Source organism: Macrobrachium nipponense, chromosome 30, assembly GCF_015104395.2.
Source record: "Macrobrachium nipponense isolate FS-2020 chromosome 30, ASM1510439v2, whole genome shotgun sequence".
NCBI lineage: Eukaryota > Metazoa > Arthropoda > Malacostraca > Decapoda > Palaemonidae > Macrobrachium > Macrobrachium nipponense.
This window is the reverse complement of record NC_087218.1, coordinates 1,490,224-1,498,398: the sequence shown is the minus strand read 5'-3', so window position 1 is coordinate 1,498,398 and position 8,175 is coordinate 1,490,224.

The following is an 8,175-nucleotide window of genomic DNA, read 5'->3' as shown; positions in this document are numbered from 1 at the left end:
TCCGAACTTGCGCTGCAAACCATGCACTGCCCCCCACATCACTTCCTTATCCGAAAAAGCAGCCATGAATCTTTCATAGTAGGCTCACTTACCTCCGACTCCGCAGGTGGATCTGGTACTACTACCTTAGGGCTAGGATCAGAAATATTGGTGTTAGACAAGTTAGAAAGGACTTGACTATCAGAAGATCTAGTTGACAGAACACTCGAAGATCTAGCTCTCCTAATTCTGTCTTCTCCAATCTCCTCACATAACGATCATATTCTCTCCATTCTCTCTCCGACAACCTTTCACACTCATTACATCTGCTATCAAATGTACAGACATGCCCTCTACAATTCTTACATACTGTGTGGGGATCAAGAGCAGCTTTTGGAAGCCGGGTCTTGCGCCCCTTCACACACATTCTAACAACAAGGTCAGCCATCTTGAAAATTCAGAAAACAAGTTAAAAAGTCCAAGTCGGAAAGCAACAAAGTCTATCTTATCTGTGTGAAAAAGAAAAGGAAAATCCAATATCAGCGAAAGCCATCAACGAAAAACCAAGCAATGGGCACTTCACCAATTTGTAGTTAAAGCAAACCCGAACAAAGTAGAGCGAATTTCCAACGTGTTGCTTGAACGATGGCAGGGAATTTCTGAGGGCAAATGGGAATGGTTCCAAGTACCTGGATAGAGGGAGCACAGGTATGATTACTTGACCGTCTATCGGCGATAGCCGCGAATTTTGAATTTCTGCCATGCGCGCGACGAATCGGCGGGATAAAACTATATATATATATATGTAACTACCAGGGAAGTTAGATATTTAAAAATGTTATTGTTATTATACAATTAAGTTTGTTCATACTTACCTGGCAGATATATATATAGCTGTATTTTCTGACGTCCGACAGAAATTTCAAAACTCGCGGCACACGCAGTGGGCGGCCAGGTGGTAGTACCCATTCCCGCCGCTGGGAGGCGGATATCAGGAACCATTCCCATTTTCTATTCATATTTTTATTAATGTCTCTGTCTCCTGAGGGGAGGAGGGCGGGCACTTTAATTATATATATCTGCCAGGTAAGTATGAACAAACTTAATTGTATAATAACAATAACATTTTGTTCATGCCACTTACCTGACAGATATATATAGCTGAATCCACCTTCGGATGGTGGGAAGAGACAGAATAGGATTTTTTAGGAAACTTAAATTAACGTAGATGATATACATCTTGGTTCCTTACCTGTTTGCAAAGTAGACTATGTGATTACTGTCACGTAAGGCTGCTTTTGCTTAATCACAGAGTTGCCAGCCAGGTGGAGACCTGTAGTGCTGGTGCGCTCTGGATGATCTGTCCAACGGGTGCGAGACCTCAGCGTGACAAGACCATCGAGGCCATACAAATGAGGGCAACGAAGCAACTGACCACCACCTGACCAACTATTCACAAAAACCCCTTAAAACTAACTAAAGGATGGGAGATCTTCACATAAGACTCACCACAACCTAAAAACACAACAACCTAACTTAAACCTAACTAAGGGAAAGGGAAAGAGCTACTTCCGGACCCCAATACTGTGTCCGCAGAAACGTATGGCCCCAGTGCATTACAATCGTCATAGATCGTTCTCACATCCCTTAGGTAATGTGAGGCGAAGACGGAGTTACTCCTCCAAAAGGTGCAATCAAGGATGTCCTTGATTGACATGTTCGTTTTGGAAGGCAAGAGGAGGTAGCGACGGCTCGTACTTCGTGCGCTTTTACTCGGAAGAGGCTCAAATCAGTCTTCTGGAAAGATGAATGAGCCTCCCGAATGGTGTCCCTTAGAAAGAAAGCAACAGCATTCTTCGATAAAGGTAACTCTGGTCTCTTCACAGAGCACCAGAGGTTACCTGAGGGACCTCTTACCTCTTTAGTTCTATGCACGTAGAACTTGAGAGCCCTGATCGGGCACAGGACTCTCTCTGGTTCTTGGCCCCCACCAAGACTTGACATACCTTGATCTCGAAAGTCTTCGGCCAAGGGTTCGAAGGATTTTCATTCTTCGCCAAGAAAGATGGGTTCAACGAGCAGACAGCATTGTCCCCTTTGAATCCCATTAACTGCTAAACGCTTGAATTTCACTAACTCTCTTAGCCGTCGCAAGAGAATTTAGGAAAAGAGCCTTCCTTGTCAGGTTTCGAAGAGACGCTGTCTGAAGCGGTTCGAAAGTGCTCGACATAAGGAATTTAAGGACTACATCCAGATTCCATGATGGAGGTCTCATTTGAGGAACCTTCGAGGTCTCGAAAGACTTTAAAAGGTCATGAATATCCTTGTTGTCAGACAGGTCTAGGCCTCTGTGCCTAAAAAACCGCTGACAACATGCTTTTATATCCCTTGATGGTAAGGGGACCGCTAATTTCTGCACATTCCTGATAGAAAGAGCAGAAAATCAGCTATCTGGTTCACAGAGGTCGAGGAAGAGGAAACTCCCTCCTTTCTACACCATGCCCTGAAGGAAGCCCACTTCGATTGGTAAACAGCTCTTGTGGAAGCACGTCTCGCATGTGTGATTGCTCTCGCAGCTGCTTTCGAAAAACCTCTCGCTCTGGCCAACTTTTCGATAGTCTGAACGCAGTCAGACCCAGAGCGGAGAGGTGTTTTGGTGAAACCTTTCGAAGTGAGGCTGTTTGAGTAGATCTTTCCTCCAGGGCAATGTCCTTGGAAAGTCTACAAGGAAAGACATGACCTCTGTGAACCATTCTCTCGCTGGCCACATCGGAGCGATCAGGGTTAACCTCGTCCCTTCCGAGGCCGCAAACTTCCTCATGACTTCCCCCAGAATCTTGAATGGTGGGAAGGCGTATAAGTCTAGGCCCGTCCAATTCCAAAGCAAAGCGTCTCTACCGCGATTGCTTCTGGATCCAGGACCGGGGTAGAGCAGTAAAAGAGGAAGTTATTTTGGTTCCCTTGACGTTGCGAATAAGTCGAACATGTGACGTCCCCACAACGTCCACAGGTCTCGACAAACGTCTTCGTTCAAGGTCCATTCCGTCGGTAGGACTTGGTCCCGACGACCTGAGAAGGGGTTCTGCCCTGACTTTTTGCATTTTGCACTCCTGCAATGAAATCTCGTCAGGATAGTCACCTTTTTTCTCTTTGCCCACAGCAGAATCTCTCTCGCTAGGGAAAAACAAACTTTGCTGGAGTGTGTTCCTCCCTGGTTTTTAAAATAAGCGAGTGCTGTGGTATTGTCCGAGTTTATCTGAACAATCTTGTTCTCCAAAACTCTTTTCGAAGAACTGCAGGGACAGAAATACTGCTGCCAGTTCTTTGACATTTTATATGCCAGGCTACCTGTTCCCCTCTAACCAAAGCATGACACTTCCTTCCCCCTAGTGTTGCTCCCCATCCTGTGATGGAAGCGTCTGAAACAACACTAGGGTCTGGGCTCAGAAGACTTAGGGACACGCCCTCTTGAAGCTTCTGAGGTCCAACCACCATCTTAGGTGGTTCTTGATTGGAAGCGATATTCTCAATATGGCATTGAGATCGTCTTTGGCCTTCCACTCGTCCGCAAGGAAAATTGGAGAGGCCTGATGTGCAGTCTTCCCAAGAAAACAAACCTTTGCTAGCGAGGAAATGGTCCCCAGCAGAATCATCCATTCCCTCGCCGAGCAAGTCTCTTTCCTTAGAAACGGCTGAGATCTTTTCTAAGCCTAGCCGCTGACGTTTCCTGGGACGGAAACGCTCGAAAAAGCCACTGAATCCATCTGAATCCCCAGATACACGATGGACTGTGTTGGGGTCAGATGCGACTTTTCGAGGTTGACCAGAAGTCCCAGGGACTTCGCTAAGGCTAAAGTGAACTGCAAGTCCTTCAGACACTTCTCTCTCGACGACGCTCTGATCAGCCAGTCGTCGAGGTATAGGGAAACTCTTATTCCCGAAGAGTGTAGCCACCTCGCTACGTTCTTCATAACTACTGTGAACACCATCGGAGCCGTGTCAGTCCGAAGCACATAGCTCTGAACTGCCATACTTTGTTGTCTAAGACAAACCTTAGATACTTTCTTGGAAAGAGGGTGGATCGGGATGTGAAAGTACGCGTCCTGCCAAGTCTAAGGATACCATCCAGTCGCCCGGTCTCAACGCTCCCAGAACAGAATGAGGCGTCTCCATCGTGAATTTGTTCTTTTCTTTTCCACGAAAAGATTGAGCCTGCTTACATCTAGAACTGGACGCCAACCTGACGACTGCTTCGGTACTAGGAAGATTCTGTTGTAAAAACCTGGCGACCCCAGGTCCGCGACTTGTTCCACCGCTCTTTTGTCGATCATCTGCTGAAGGAGATCGAACAATACTTTCTTCTTTTCTCCTTGGTAGGATGGAGAAAGGTCTCTGGGAGTCGTAGAAAGAGGAGGAAGATCTAAAAAGGGGATCTTGTACCCCTGCTCCACGATCTTGAGGGACCAAGAGTCCGTGTCTCTCTCCTCTCAACGCTACCCGCAAAAAAACTTTCAGTCTGGCTCCGACTGGTGTCTGAAGGACATGCTTCTCACTTGGAAGGCTTTGGCTTAAAGGGAGCTCTTCCTCGTGAAAAACCCTCTCCCTCGAGGAGCTGCTCTCGAGGGGGGAGCCCCACGAAAGGGCTTTACTTTCTTCGGCGGTCGAACCGCAGCTGAAGAGGTTGAAGGTACGGATGACCGTCTTGTAGACTGGGCCAAAAGGTCCTGAGTTGCCTTCTCTTGTAAGCTGTTCGTCAGGTCCTTTACCAAAGTCTGGGGGAAGAGATGGTTCGAAAGAGGCGAAAACAGCAAATCCGCTTTCTGAGCTGGAGTCACCGAACGAGCAGTGAAGTTGCACAGCAAAGCTCTCTTTTTTAATAAAGCCGTTCCAAAATGAGATACGAGCTCCTCCGAACCATCCCTGACGGCTTTGTCCATACATGCTAACACGCTGGACAGCTCCCCCAGACTAAGAGATTCTGGGCTTCTCGCTTGCATATCCAGAACTCCCAAACACCAGTCAAGGAAGTTGAAGACTTCCAGCGTCCTGAGCAGACCCTTCAAATGATGGTCAGTCTCCGACGCGGTCCAGGTTACCTTAGCAGAGGGTAAAAGCGACCTCCTCTGCAAATCCACTAGGCTGGAGAAATCTCCTTGAGCCGAAGAAGGGATACGAACTCCCACTTCATCTTTGGTTCTATACCAAATGCCCCCTTTTCCACTAAGTCTAGTTGGAGGCAAGGCGAAGGTCGTCTTGCCTTGGTCTCTCCTTCGTATCATCCAATCCTGGAGCTTTTTAAAAGCACGTTTCGTTGAGAGAGAAGTTTTCATCTCTACAAACTCCGGGGTTTTTCCAGTTTTAGATGAAGAAAACTGCGAAGGAGGAGACTTGGGAGCTGCGGGCTGAAATTTGTCTTCAAGAAGAACGCAAGAGTCGTACGAGGACTTTATTAGTCCGAGATAGACGGGGCTGCAGCAGGTTCCTCTTCAACCGATTCAGCCGAACTACTTAGCTCTCCTTCTTCTCTAAACGGAAGAGGAGACCGTCTGTCAGGAGAAGGCGTCCTAATGTCGGGTCTTGGCTTGATCAAAGGACCCCTATCCTTGCTAGAGGCAGCCTTATTTCGGCTGTCTTCTTTATGACGCTTACTGCTCGATGAAGGTAGAGCGTCCTGAGGAGGACGAGCGTCCTCAGCGCCTTCCGCAGCAGTCTCACCTGCCCGAGAAGCGTCCTTACATTTCTTCTTCGCTGGCATACGTGCCTGTGCGCGTAAACTAGCGTCTGGGTACGACTTCTGATCAGAATCCCAAAAACGTCTTTGAAAAGGCGGCCTGAACGTCCTGGCGAGCTTCCTGCCAAGCGTCCTGCCGAGCGTCCTGGTGAGCGTCCTGCCGAGCGTCCTGTCTAGCGTCCTGGCGAGCGTCCTGACGAACGTCCTGCCTAGCGTCCTGCCAAGCGTCCTGACGAACGTCTTGCCTAGCGTCCTGCCAAGCGTCCTGACGAGCGTCTTGACAAGCGTCCTGACGAGCGTCCTGACGAGCGTCTTGCCGAACGTCCTGCCGAACGTACTCGTACAGAGCGTCCTCCTCAAAAGCGTCCTGACGTAACGTCCTTCTAGAGGATGAACGAGATCGGCGAATCGCCGAAGGAGAAGCGATCGGCGAACGAGACGAAGTAGGTGAAGGAGAGGAGACTGCTTAGTCTCTTGACAGGCAGTCTAAGGTCCTTCCTCCGCTTAGGCTCGACTGCTGCTGGGCGAGTCCTCTGAGCCATAAGCGAGGATAGCTGGTCCTGAAGGGACAAAAGAATGTTCTTCGTCGGGGAAGAATGAACAGAGGAAGCAGGGGACTGATCCTGTGAGAAGACGAGGGGCGACGACCGCCTTCCTTCTCACAGGTACAGCTACCTGCTTCTCAGGTATACGCGCCTGTGCACGCAACCTAGCGTCCTCATCGGAGGAGATCCTACCTCTCTTCTGAGGCGGAAAAACGTCATACGCGTCTTCCGACGAAAGCGGCGAAAGAGGACGTGAAGCGTCCTCCGCACGAAACGTCCTTTTCAAAGGACGAGAGTCTCTCCGAGCGCTCCACCCCTTGCGCGGGGAGGACGCTTCGGAGGACGAAAAGCACTCTTTCAGGACGCGCGATCGTGCACGGTCCTTGGCAGCCTGGGTTCTTTGCTACAGGGTCTGCCGAAGGGACGCCAGATCGGTGGGGGAAGCCCCCGTTAACCCTCTTGCGAGGGCTTTCGACATATATCATGCCCTGGGTCTTTGGGAGTCTGATAGAGGTCTAGGCCTAGAGGCATTATGGGGCCGATCTGACGCCCCCTCCACAACACTGGGGGCACGATCACACACTTGCACCGAGCCAGTTTCTAAGGCTTTCACTTTGGTCTCCAGAGTGCGAAGAGACTCCAAAATCATAGAGAGAGCATTCGCTTCTCCCGACACAGAATCAGAGCCCGAAGGCAACACAGGTTTAGGGGTTGTAAACACTACAGGTGTTAATGCAGGAGAGATGTTAGTCTTACCTTTGGAAGAACCACTCCTGGAGGAAGACCTCCTGATCCTATCGCGCTCCAATTTAAGGCGATAGGACTCATATACTCTCCATTCATCATCGGTCAATTTCTCACATTCATTGCACCGATTATCAATCAAACAATTAAGCCCCCTACAACTCATACATACTGTGTGGGGGCTCTACCGATGCTTTCGGTAGCCTCACCTTACAATCACCTCACACACACTCTGAAACTCACAACACTTGATCCAGACATATCTTATAGAGAAAAGTCAATCCAAAATCAAAAAATGGTCCACTATTGCGCATGCCAATTCAACAATCCAATTCAATACCAAAAAAATCAATCAGATACTTAAAAGCGAGTCAATCCAAAAAATCCTGAGCAGAGGTCTGTAAACAGATGTTTACCGACCGGCGACAGAAAAAAATATGAATAGAAAATGGGAATGGTTCCTGATATCCGCCTCCCAGCGGCGGGAATGGGTACTACCACCTGGCCGCCCACTGCGTGTGCCGCGAGTTTTGAAATTTCTGTCGGACGTCAGAAAATACAGCTATATATATATCTGTCAGGTAAGTGGCATGAACAAAAGGCATATTGTTGGGGATCCAATCAAGATTCTCATCTTTTTACTAAAAGGACTGTCACAGTATTTTGAGATAAATGGGAGGAACTAAATGAAATGATTCATGATATTACTTTCTTTTGAATTACACTGTAGAAGGTTCCACTGACCAACTAAAATATTCCCAAAGAAATGTGTTTTTCCTCACTCAGCATATGAACTAGACATTGGGAATTTTGCAAGAACAGTAATCTTGGTCTACCATGATATTTAACACACTAAATTTCCCTTGTGATCTAAACTACAAATGGGGGCAGTATAAGACTTTTCCTGGAAAAAATAAATAGATACAGTACAGTAATAATTCTTTAGAGGTGATTTTTACATTGGAAGCTCTTCTGATTATTTTCTTCACAGATTATCTAGCCACAAACACCATTTCTAATTGTGGGTGATGTGAATTGCAATAACTCTATGGGGAATAATATACTGCAGAAATAAATAGCAATTACATGACTACTCTGAGTTGGCATTCCAAACTGGTACCTAACATGGTCGCTAATAAACAAAAATATTGTACAGTATTTAAACAAATTTATTGG